Here is a 13150-nt window from a genome sequence, read left to right as displayed (position 1 = left end):
TGTGTGGATCATACACAAGTGGCAGAGATAAAAAAGGAATATCTTAAACTATTTGCTTGACTTCTAACGTGAAGAAGGGTAGCAGATTTTTAAGGCATCTCAACAAAGATCTAGTCAGACACATGGCTGTGTTCTAATAATCAGCTACAGGCTCCTCGTTATGATACATAAAGTCTTGGTAATATATTCAGGGTACACAGAAGCAGGGAGATGCTTTATAAATAGTTCACCATCTATTTATAGGATCCATAATTGCCCACTGCATTATGTGGGCCCAAATCATGTGAGATCACCTTATTAGCTCCATATTAGCATTTCCTCTTTTATGTTTTTTTTTATAAATGGTCTTGATAGATTTTCACAAAGCTGCTTGTAAATATAAATGCCATATATAAAATATTTAACAGATGCTTAAGTGCACCTTGGGATGATGACTATGGTCTGGAATGGCCTGTTTATGGGATGTGTGCCCACATTTCTGCTGAGTATTGCAATTGCAGCTTTTGGAACTGCATAGTACAAAGTAAATTTGCATCATCTTCCCATCATTTAAGCATTATTTTATTTTATTTTATTTTATTTTATTTTATTTATTTCCCTTCCTGATAACTCTTTGCCTATAGAAACAAATGTAACAACATAGGAGTCCTCTCTAATGTCTGTGAGTCCTTCTTCCAAATCACTGTAAGAGAAACACAGGAAGGTGATTAAATTGAAAATAATCAAGGGAATTAATGTCTCTACAGTAAGAACAGGGATTCTTCCCAGGGTTATGTCTCTGAGTTGTGCACTACAGAAAAACATGGGCCAAAGTACTAGCAGTGTATAAGTACATGGTATGAAGTCAAGTATATAATTTCCCTGAGAATGTTTTATTGTGTTGTATCACAAAAAGCAGTGCCGTGTAAAAGATCCAACTTTCTTCCTCCTTCACACTGATGTCGACATAAACATTCAATCCCCAAAATCATGTACATGTATAGTGAAATTAGATGCATTGTCTTGTTCCCTGATAGTTAACGGAAGGGTTACAATACCTCTATTATACCTAGTATTATAGAATTATAGCTTAGATACTGTAATTTTAAAAAAAATATTCAAATAGAAAGTTAGGACGTTGTAGCATTGGTTTGAAATAATGAAGTACTGAATGAAAGAAAAAGTGTTCGGTCTAGACTGATTATTGGTTAACACTTGCAGGCAGCAGATCAAAATCTACCCTATAGAAATATATCTGACAATAAGATTTGGTTTTTCCTTTTACATAGAGATAGACTAAATGTAAAATTTAGTATTAAATCTTAATTTAATCTACTGTGAATTTTAAGCTGATGTACAAAATAGAAGTAGAGCCTACAAGTATATGAAAATATTACTTTTAATATTTTGTTCCTCATAAATTCTCAACATGCAAGCTGTTATTTAAATTGTTTTTCTTTATCCAAAACTGAGTAAGAAAATGCCTTCTGTGTTGAACTGACTGGGGCCTGAAGGGCAGCAGATCTAAAAATGTGAAAATTAAAAGAAGAAATTAAACTAGGAAAAAAATAGTGACTAAGATTATATTTTTTCTCAGACATTTTTCCCTAGTAATTTAAAAAACAACAATTTCAGTTATCACTACAAGCTACAGTAATCATCTTGATTTACAGTTATCACTTTCTCAAGTGCAGAAATCACTCATTTATGTGTTATGGTTTAGATCTGTCAACAGCCCTTGAAAGCATTGATCCTATATCATTCTCAGTGGGATGTAAGTGCTCTGCAGTATGTACTGAAGCCCCTGTCCCAGATGCACACTTCCCAGTTGTTGGCTAAGATCAAGTGCATCATCTTTCCTTATCACTTTAATATCTGATACATCCTTAGCTTGAAGATTTTATATTAAATGGATTTGGAGGTCATAGAAAGGAGTAACTGCTTCCTTCATCAACTCCATGCATCAACCCAAAACTGTAGTGCTTTCAAGTACCATGACCACATGGTGCCTTTGTGTCAGAATGTGATACCCACGCATAAAATCACCCTGTGTACTTTGGCCTTTTTTCAGGTGGAACTTATTCCTGTGATGCTTCCACAGATCTTCTGGTGATACAATCAACAGCCTCAATGCCACCCACCCTGCTGAGCCTGTCTACTCCATAGGGTTGATGCAGACATTGCAGCTATGCTTTCCATGGAGGACTCCTGAAATCTTGGGTTAAAGACACAGTTGATATGAGGAAGGCTTGTAGCTATGACTGCCCTTGTCCCTGTTGGTGTCATTCGAGTCCAGAGAAGAGCAACAAAGCTGGTGAGGGGGCTGGAGAGCAGGTCTTACGAGGAGCGGCTGGGAGAGCTGGAGTTGTTTAACCTGGAGAAGAGGAGGCTGAGGGGAGACCTCATTGCTCTCTACAACTACCTGAAAGGAGGTTGTAGAGAGGAGGGTGCTGGCCTCTTCTCCCAAGTGACAGGAGACAGGACAAGAGGGAATGGCCTCAAGCTCCGCCAGGGGAGATTTAGGCTGGACATTAGGAAAAAAATTTTCACAGAAAGGGTCATTGGGCACTGGCACAGGCTGCCCAGGGAGGTGGTTGATTCCCCTTGCCTGGAGGTGTTTAAGGCACGGGTGGACGAGGTGCTAAGGGGCATGGTTTAGTGTTTGATAGGAATGGTTGGACTTGATGATCTGGTGGGTCTCTTCCAACCTGGTTTTTCTATGATTCTATGATTCACAAGAAACTTCTGGAAACTTTCCAAAATAATTTAGAACAGACTTAATTGTACTGTGGACTGAACTGGTCCTAAGTACACCTGCAGCCAGACCAGGACAAGATTTTTTGTATTTCTCCTCTGGTGTGCTGTTCTCTTTTTAAAAGAGAAAGGCATTCTGTAGTTTAAGTGAGATGTCAGTCCTTGCTAGATAGCAAAATCCTCATTCATGTTGAACCTGAAAGGACCACACATATTAGACTGGCTGATAATTTGACCCATGTCTCTAAGTGGCAAATGACTGAATTTGCTTCCAGCTAAGTTAGAAAATCCAGTAAGAGTACAATACAGCATTGTATAATGGCTACCTGACAGTAAATTTGTATTTAAGCTATTTCATGGCATCTGTCTTTATCTGATTAAGCCACATGATTTATAAAACATGCAGAAATAAAATTTATATACAGCAATACAATCCACCTAGTGGTCTGGTTTCCAGAACCACAAGGATAAACATGCTCAAACCATAAAGGCACTCTCAATGCCAGCTATCCATTTATAATGCCTACTGAAAGATGTCTAATCATTACCATCTCCGGTATGGATGAACTGTCAGCTATATTACCACAAACTCTTTCCAAACCTTTTAAAAGTAAAGAAAGTCCCAGTTAGGTCCAGAACACAAAGGTACTTCACAAGCTGGGAGAGATTTCCTTGTCAGTACAGGAATGCTCACCTTCAGTGAAGAAGACAACAGGGATATCACTGTGAAGTTAGCACTACTGTAAACCTTCGACAGAGAGGCCAGATTTTCCGGTGGATATGAGAAATGCCACAAACATTAGTGTCCTGTGTATCTAAGGGTGGGTATTGGAACAGATTTTGAACCTCACAGTTTTGGTCCAGGGTCTACAAACCATCATAAAATGGTACAATTTCATTGTGCCTGTCCATTCAGCAGAGAGTACACTGTTTCTGACAGTATTTCTAGAAACAAATGTCAGAAATAGAATACCAGTTCTAAAAGATTTATGTTTTATAGGGCCACTGAAACATTTCTAATGAAAAATTAGAGGGCAAATATTCCTGTTTTTCTTTCTTAAACAGCAGAGGAGTGAATGGAACAAATGCTGCACTGACAACTAACAAGATTCAAGTTTTTTTTTTCACAAGGATAAATGCAGTGAAGCTCAAAGCTGAGCAAGGTCTCCTGGACATTCCAGCCAATGCCTGGATTTAAAGGATTGCTTCTAGACCAAGAGAAAGAGTACATTTGCTTATGTTTACTTTATTTTCAGAATCTCTATATAAGGTACTTTAAACAGAACAGCCAATTAAAGCCAACAGTTACTGGATTCTGCAGCACGAGGATCTCTCACCCAAGGAATAAACCGGGATCAACTGCTCATTCCCCATGTCAGTAAAATGTCATTTGATGTATAACCTCAAAATTAATTATTGAGGTCAATTTCAACTGAGTACATCCAGTTTACCCTACTCTCATCAAAAGACAGTTTTGTAATTCACAGAGAAAAATAATGGTATAAAAGTAGTTCTTTTTTTGTTGTTTTTGCTTATTTTACATTTAATTTTGCCACTGCCACTCTGCATCTCAATCCATCTCAATCCACAGTCCCAGAAACCTATACCATGACACGATACATTACCCACAGACAAATAATCAGATAAAATAAACTGTATGTTTTGTTTGATGGACATTGTTATATCATGATGTTGAATAAATGAAATTAAAAAAAAAATGTGAACTTCAACACTTTTTAGAGCTTATAAAGCAATACTTCTAATGTGAAGTTTTCCATGCCAGCAAACCTTCCAGAATAAAGAGCGTAGGTAAGGACTGGTTGCTATATTTTGAATCTTTCTGCTATCTTTTTTACTTAGTCTAGCAAGTGTAAAATTGGTTTCCAGTTGCAACTAGTCACAGAATCATAGAAATATTTGGGTTGGGTAAGGACCTTGAGATCATTGAGATCAAATGTTAACCTAACACTGCCAAGTCCACCACTGAACCACGTCCCTATGTGCTACATCTACATGCTTTTTAAGTACCTTCAAGGATGGTGACTAAACCACTGCCCTGGGCAGCCTATTCCAGTGCTTGACAACCCTTTTTGTGAAGAAATTTTTCCTAATATCTAGTTTAAACCTCTCCTGCTGTAACTTGAGGCCATTTCCTCTCATGCTATCACATGTTACTTGGAAGAAGAGACGGACACCCACCTTGCTACACCTTCCTTTCTGGTAGTTGTAGAAAGTAATAAGGTCTTCCCTTAGGTTATAGGAAAACTTTCCCTCAATTGCATCCATTTGGTTTTCACAGCATCCCTCCCTATCTTGCTGTCTCCCATCCCTCTGTTCTCCTAGTGTTGGAAGCCTTTTCCCTGAGCATGCTCAGATGCTTTTGTGCTACTAGAGCTGCCAGAATGGAGGAACAAAACATACAACACTGAGGAAAAAATCAAAAGCAAAACCACTGTGCCATCTGTCACAGAACTTTACATGCGCTCATCATGGTACCTGACCTGAGGTCACAAAAACAACCTGAAAATGTTCCACACTTGAAGCACCTTTCACAAGCAGGTTGGTCTGAACAGTGGCTATGTTGGGCCATGCCCCAGGATCCTTCATTCACTGTGGATATAATCCTGTGGATTGCAGCAGGTGAATGGACTGTTCCTAACATAAACTTTGAGCTAGACAGATCTCACTTAAGTGTACAAATCTACAGTTTAGGCATCAACGTCGGATGTAGTTATTTTTACCCTTTTAGAGATAACGGAGAGAAACAAACACAGGGCTTATTTAGTCTTAGGTTTAGGTAGGTATATATGAGTCTCAGATTTTAGTTATAATAATCAATAAATTATTATAAAACACACAAATTGCAAATCTTGGAGTTTTTTTAATGTCTACACCAAATACTATATATATATATTTGCCTTCACTTTTCCTGTACTATTGTTTTCTGTTTTGTTCACTATCCTTTAACCTCAGAAACAAATTCACTCAGACTTTGTTTTCTCTTTTTGTAGGAGAATATCTAGGCTTTCAAGGAGAATAGAATTGGAGCTGTGAGGGTGGCTGAATCTTTTCTTAATATAGAAAGGTCAGGTTTTAGTTACAAGTTTGTGATATGTCAGGTGGTCTAGACCTGCCCTTTTCTGTGTGCCAAAGCACAAGAGCCAATCCTGCTGTTCTGTCCACTGGCTATGACTGTGTACATAAAATTCAAAGACAGCTGTGGCAAATAACATTGGAATAGCAAAGTACACAATAATGCTGCAGAAAAATTTCTTTGTATAAAATGACTCTTGGAAGTGGGTTTCTACTCTAATCAGTCTTTTACAACCCGTTTTCCTGTTTCTTCTGCCCAGCACACTTCTGACTGGCTGCGTGAACACGTAAAATGGTGAGATTAGTGACATTGCTGCTGCTAGAGGTTGGAAAAAAAGAACTGCTGGGCACCTATTAAGATAAAGAAAAGTTAAAAAAATTAAAAAGAAAAGACTTGACAAAGAGAAACACATTGAGCCAAGACTGAAATATTGAAGCATACAAAAGCACCTCTCTCTCTCTCTCTCTCTCTCTCTCTCTCTCTCTCAAACTCTACAATTGTCAAGGGCACTGAAAGACAACGTGAACCAGAAATGATTTCACTATAGCTGGATTTCTCCATTTAGAGGAAAAGCATTAAGAAAACCATTTTATATTATCTCTCCAATTTAGATGTATATGTTCTCTCTGTATTTGAAAACAGATGCGAAAATTTTAACACTATTACTTATGAGCTTAGGTGCACAACAGAGAAAAGAAATGTCTTTAATCTTCTGTTTTTTAACATAATGATCTTCCTATTTTATCATTCAATGGTTAGTCACATGATATCGAACTAGCAAGCAAACCCCTTATGCATTGTGTTTTATTTATTTTTTGAATGTCTGATTAGTAAGCAGCAATTGGAGATGGTTATGATAAGAAGCTATTGTTACTTACTCATCTAATATGCTGACTTTTTATGTCTCTCTCAGTAAAAATTTTAAAATGAGAATAACATCTGCAGGAGAAAAGTCCACACCATGGACTAATAACAATTTTCTATCTCACTAAGAGTACACAGTACATTGTCTTGCAGAAAACTATGTTTATTTCATGTATTACATTTATTATCTTTTATGTTCTGAGACTTATATATTTTTTAACATATTTAAAAACATGTGTTTAAGTAAAAATACAGTATAGAAGACAAAAAAGAGGCCATGGAGATGAATCTTTCGTAAGTATGGTGGAGTACAATGAGGATCATATTAAACTCTGCAGGTTGGTTTTACATATTACTTTGATTCAAACAAAAAAAAAAGTTAATTTTGCTCCCTTTGTTTACTTAATAGTAATCTAAATCTCTTATGAACTTTTGATGAAACCAGAGTTCAACTGAGCTGTGATTTTTCCTTTAATATATTTATTATTTATTTAAAATTCTTGTCCTGAGCAAGACTGTGTTTGCACTGTACTATGTATTAAACAAGAGCAGAATTCGATGCTTCTGTGTTCTAAAATGACAAACGTAATCCTGCATTTAAAATGCAAATTCTACACATTTTTACATATTATTTTTCAGATAATAACATTATAATGACAACCAATTACATTTTCTTAAAAGTCAAGTCTTTGAATATGTGTAATTCAACAAAATGTGGGGGTTGGTCCATCAGACAAATTAAATCTGAATAAATGATGACTCGTTGTTAGTCATAAATTTGCCAAATTTGAATCTGCGTTTATGATTCAGAATCAAAGCATCAACAACACAATAGGGAAGCAATGTAATTTGATTGTTCAGTGAATTTTGATGTCATTTTATAGATGTTTGAGCTTTCCTAGTAGATTTCTATTACAAAGTCCTTTCTGCTGTATCCTATGTCCCAATAAAGTACTTATTCACTTCTTGTAGCTCCCAATTCAGTTACTTGCTTTAGCATGAACTTTAGAGTCTACTTCTAGACACAGTGAAAAACAAATGTTTTAAACCGCTGAAGAAAAGCAGGAAAATCTTCATTTGTTTGAATGGAATATGTAGAAATTTTGGTCAGAAAATCTTCAGAGATTTCAAGACATTTCCTCTACTCAGAATTTGAATTATATTGAGATCACAGATTATTCTGAATGGAAGAAAGAAAACATTTGTTTGCTTACTTTATGTGGGAAAATGACAGCATGTGAAGTATAATAAGTGAAAATTTTCTTCAGTGCTTATTCTCATTCCCTACTCACTTATGAACACAAAAGAAAAGTGAAGATGTAGCTGCAGACATCAAAATTGAGTGCGGTCTATTCTGGGAACCATTTATAGTGTAAGTAAAAGTGTAATTAAATAATGACTTCATTTCAGCAGGGTCCCATGATAAGAATCAATAGTCAGGCCACTGATCTTGCATTAATTTGCCCATGCACTGTCACTAAATCTTGTCACAGTCACACTTTCATGACACCCTAAATTAACCTTGACTATAACCTTGGCTTTAAAATAGAAGCTTTTTTTTTCTTCCCCTCTCGAAAGGCTTCTATAGCTTCTTTCTGGGATCAATCATATTCAGCAGAATTCACATATACAAAACATGATCTTCAATTCTAAAAGGTAACAAGTGTTACTTACAATTCTTGCCCAAAAATATTTTCCACAACATAATGAAAATTAGTTATAAGTTTAACTAATCTGAGCCTTTGCTGAAAAGCAACTTCTTTTTACTTAAATCTTTATGTATTACTTGGAAGTAAACATTGCTTTTTAATATTAGTAATAAATGCAAAAATATGTTAGAAAAAAACTTACAAAGATAGCAAGACAATGAACTGAACATTACTAAAATGTTGCACTATTATTTTTATGATCTTAGGCCTACTGTTGATGTGTGAGGTTTTTTCATGTCCAAAGAACCTTCTGATCTTCTGCAAGTCAGTGATCAGCACCCTCAATATGTATTTTCATTTTGCCTGGATTGTGTTTGCTAGCTGAGACTTTGTGCTCCTGCAAATACAAAAGGCTTCCTGCTCCTTATATCTCTTTATGGATTTACTAAAAAATGAGTTGTTTCAGAAATTTTTGTGGATACTATTTTACAGCTTTAAAACCATGTGAATGCAAACATAAAGCAGCTCCCTGTCCAGATCGATAAACTGGGTTTTATGGAGAGACAGCATTTTCGCTTCAGGGTTTGTTAAGAAATGAGAAACCACAATGAATCTTTACTGTTCTGGAAATACAAAACATGCTCTTTCAATCCTGTCTAAAGATTTCATATTATGTATTTTTTTCTCTGGTTGTATTTCATTAAGTTGCACAGAAAACTCATTATCCTCCCTCTCTGAGAAAGTCAATACTATAGCTGGATCTTTCTATTAAAAGAATCAATTTCAGATTCCTTTGCTTTCATAGATGCTTCGAAGCACCCTGGCCTTCAGAGCTCAGCATGCCCTCACTTTCTTCTCGCTCTGAGGTCCACCCCCATCCTACATATGACAGCTCACCTTGATCCTGGTGTCATGCTTGGTCAAGTTACTTTCAGCAAGATACTGGATTGTTTTCTGCCTTTGACTAGGAAACGGGAAAGCCGACTGTTTACTGTGAGGATGCTCTAGTTCTCAGACTTGGCACTGGTCCCTGAATCTCAGCAGAGTGTAAAGAAGGCACCAACAGAGCAGAGAGAAAGGGAGGATGAAGAACTTGGTGTCAACTGCTGGTTTATGTTCCTGTATCTATGCTTTGTGACATGGAAACACAAAATGTGTTGATGTATTTTTTCGCATAATAATATCAGTTGCAAGGAACTCAGTTATGAGGAGTGAAAGGCAGTTTAGTGTCTTGTATGTTTAGGCTTCCTTCATGAGTTTTTTTTCATTGCAGTGTTACTCTGTAATATATTGTGCTACTGTTTCAGGCAGTTTGGAAGTACAGATACCAGTATAAATAAATGAAGGAACTGCATTTAATAAGAGACTCAAGATCTTTGTGATATTCTGATATTGGTAGCTGTGACCACTCCAAGGTGCACTGCTCTGTTGACATCCAACACTTTCAGTGTCATATACAGCCTGTGTCCTACTAAATGTAAAACTCCGGCCTGTCTTATTTTGCAGAGGTTCCCAATACTCATTATTCATTTCACTTTCTAAATTTAGACTTGCAAAACTATGCAAATAGATTCATAGAATCATAGAATCACCAGGTTGGAAGAGACCCACCGGATCATTGAGTCCAACCATTCCTATCAAACACTAAACCATGCCCCTCAGCACCTCGTCCACCCATCCCTTAAACATCTCCAGGGAAGGTGACTCAACCACCTCCCTGGGCAGCCTGTTCCAGTGCCCAATGACCCTTTCTGTGAAAATTTATTTCCTAATGTTCAGCCTAAACCTCCCCTGGCGGAGCTTGAGGCCATTCCCTCTTGTCCTGTCCCCTGTCACTTGGGAGAAGAGGCCAGCACCCTCCTCTCCACACCTTCCTTTCAGGTAGTTGTAGAGAGCAATAGGAACTTGTCTGGCCAGGATCTACTGAACACTCCAAATCACACAGAGTCCTAAGGATGTATGAACAAGTTTTTGAAAGGCTATGTTTTATTGACCATAATTTACAATTTTTAGTTCAATCTTCTAATTAGTAGCACTATATCCCTTGTTACCTATTTGTTTCACTTTCCTGGATTCAAAGACACTTAGACACAAGAGGAAGCAACAGCTTATCAAGGAACTGGTAAAAAATACACAACATGCTTCTAAATCTGTTTTTAGAAAATTCACTGCCATACAGATCAGCACTTATTTCTGTCTTAATCTCCATGCATATGGATTAATGCCTGGTTTTGCATGACCAAAGAAAATATTTATCCGTCTTACTTAACTGGACACTGCTGCTATAAAATTCAGCATGATAGCAAATAGTAAAGCTTCATCTACTCTGCAGTATTATTTAACATCAATATAAAAAACTGAAAGAGATATGGGAGAGTTTGAGCTGACAAGTCAGCATTACATGTGCTTTGTCCATTTTGTTATTGCTAAACATCCAGACATAAAAGCAACCATTTTCCAACACTCTCAGTACTTAGCTGACATTAGCTTCTTGTATTAGCCCAGAGAGGGCAACTAAATAAAGCAAAACCAAATAATGTTGACATAATGTTGATAAGCTAGTGCCTGCCATTTCATCTTCACAGCAATCAGGGTATCTAGTAGCACCAAACTGAATCCAGCAAGGACAAAATAGATTTATCACCACTAATAAGTGACCATAAGATTGCTCTAAAATGCTCACTATACCCCATGTTCTTTTTGGTTTTGACATGATCATATGTTAGAGAAGATGCAGATGGGGGGTCTACTTTTACACAGGATGAACTAAGAGTTAAAAAACCCCAACGCATACACATTCCATACTGGCAAGCTAACTAGATTTTTTTTCCTAGAAGCTAATGAGGCAAAACTAGGATCTGCGTATCCTTCATCTCATAATACACTCACTACAAAACAACTATTCACATTACAGTCACAAGTTATTAGACAACAGATGGTCTTATCTAAACTGGTTGGTTAATTCAGGCTCACAATTTCTTATTAATAAAGTTACAACAGTGAATCAAGCCTTCCTAGAACTCTTCATGAAGCCAGATATGTCTTGCTATTAATGACTGCCATTCAGCAAGAAGACACAAACTCACGGAAGGTTTATTTGTATAAAATTTGTTATTGCAGTTCCTTATGAATCTTTGTTATTGCTTGCTGTAAAAGCATTACTTCTATCACTGATAGGTGCCAGATTCTATTTTCCCATTTTGATGTATCCACTAACTCTGTGAAAAGTAAATGAAGATAATCATAATAGAAAAAATTATTAAACTGACATGACATTCAACTTTAATTTTATAGAAAAGATTTATTCTCCCAAATGAGATTTCATCAAACACACTTTCCTAAGCATATAATAATTCTTCTACTATAAACATTCAACTAGTAAAATGTTTTTAAACAGAAACCTGACTACAAGAATTTTCTGATTATCACATATGGAAATTTAAATTGTCTTTGCTACATGCTGTTATTTTTCATCTAAGCATTTATGTGAAACTGAGCACTACAGCTTCTGCCTCACAAACTCTAAATTAAAATTCACATTGTTATCTCCATTATCCTAATTCTGCAGATAGAAAACTGAACTGCTCACTGAAGACAATGCAGTGTAAATCTGTCTTTTTTCAGGTAATGTTAAGAGAGGGCTTAATTTCCAGTGACTGAAGAGCTCTTCTTACTGCAATGCCTTTTTGTGTGTGGTCCGAAGATCACATTCAATGAAACAGAAGTGCCGTTCTCTTCATGGGGTTTACATACCTCTGTGTTCCCTTACGAGAGCCAGAGCTCTTGCAAGCTAATGTGCAGTTACAATGCTATTTCATGACAGACTTTCCTCTGAAGAAAAGGCAATGGCTGTACAAGCAAGCTAAGCCATGACAAGAACAGATTTTAAGATGTTGCAAGCCCATGACAGAAAACCTAGGGCAAACTCTGCTAGAAGCTGAAGTGCCCCAAATGCACATCTGGCTCACTTTGTGCACAGCTGACAGTGTCTGATTCGCTCTGCATTTGTGACATAAATTTGATGGCCAAGCTCAAATGAGAAGATTAGCAATAAGGCTGTAGTTTTCACGCCTAAAGTGAAAAGTGAGGCTAGTTCTTGATACAAGTCAATATTTTATTTGCACTTAGGGAGATCACTGAGGCTGAACCAGTTGTGCTCAGAGCAACCTGCCCTGATTGAGGTCTCCCTGCGGCAGAGTCATCAGACAGTCTGCTTTGGTGGCAATCGATTACTGTTTTGAGTGACCCCTGTTCTATGTTTGGTAGGAGCTGCTGCTGAAAACTTCAGGTTAAGGATAGATAGAAGGTAATGACAAGAGTAGCAATACAATAGAAGTCTTCATTGAGTCTGAAAGTTAAGAGAGACATGACTGAAATCACACCTTCAATATCCAGTAATATTTATTGATTTAGAGATTATTAACCTAGAAGCAGTTGCAAGAGTAATTGAAAAATTCTAAGAGGAGAATTAGAAAAACACCTAATGGTTGACCCATCTGAACCTTTCGTAGGTTAGAAGTATTAGCTTCCCAAGTGACAATGCCTTCCAAGCCATTAAACTTAAAGCTATAATATACACAACAAACCCTCACATCTCCTAAGAATTCCATGTAGAACAGAAGTAGTTGTAACAAGAGAGCACAGGTTTTGAAAGATAATCAGAACCCTGATGGTAATACTCGCATGCTACTGGTGTAACATGAAGTCCTCAAACTCACAGAAGATGGAAATCACCGTAAGCAATAAACAGCTTCTAGGAATGAAAACCTGACCTGTGTGAATTTGATGGGAAGACCCTCAAGGGCCAGAC

At 36.9% G+C, this 13150-nt stretch overlaps 1 protein-coding gene and 1 pseudogene across 1 annotated transcript in view; one reads left to right on the top strand and one right to left on the bottom strand.

The window, feature by feature from the left end:
• The window catches only part of GPC6 (glypican 6), a 747001-nt gene that overhangs the window by 210426 nt on the left and 523425 nt on the right, over positions 1-13150 (bottom strand). The gene's annotated exons all lie outside the window — the stretch shown is intronic.
• On the top strand, positions 1796-1939 carry LOC138716922 (U2 spliceosomal RNA; annotated as a pseudogene).

The sequence above is a fragment of the Phaenicophaeus curvirostris genome, chromosome 1 (assembly GCF_032191515.1).
Source record: "Phaenicophaeus curvirostris isolate KB17595 chromosome 1, BPBGC_Pcur_1.0, whole genome shotgun sequence".
In the NCBI taxonomy this organism is placed as follows: domain Eukaryota; kingdom Metazoa; phylum Chordata; class Aves; order Cuculiformes; family Cuculidae; genus Phaenicophaeus; species Phaenicophaeus curvirostris.
The sequence above is the reverse complement of the archived record's forward strand: the minus strand, read 5'-3'. Positions and strand labels throughout refer to the sequence as shown.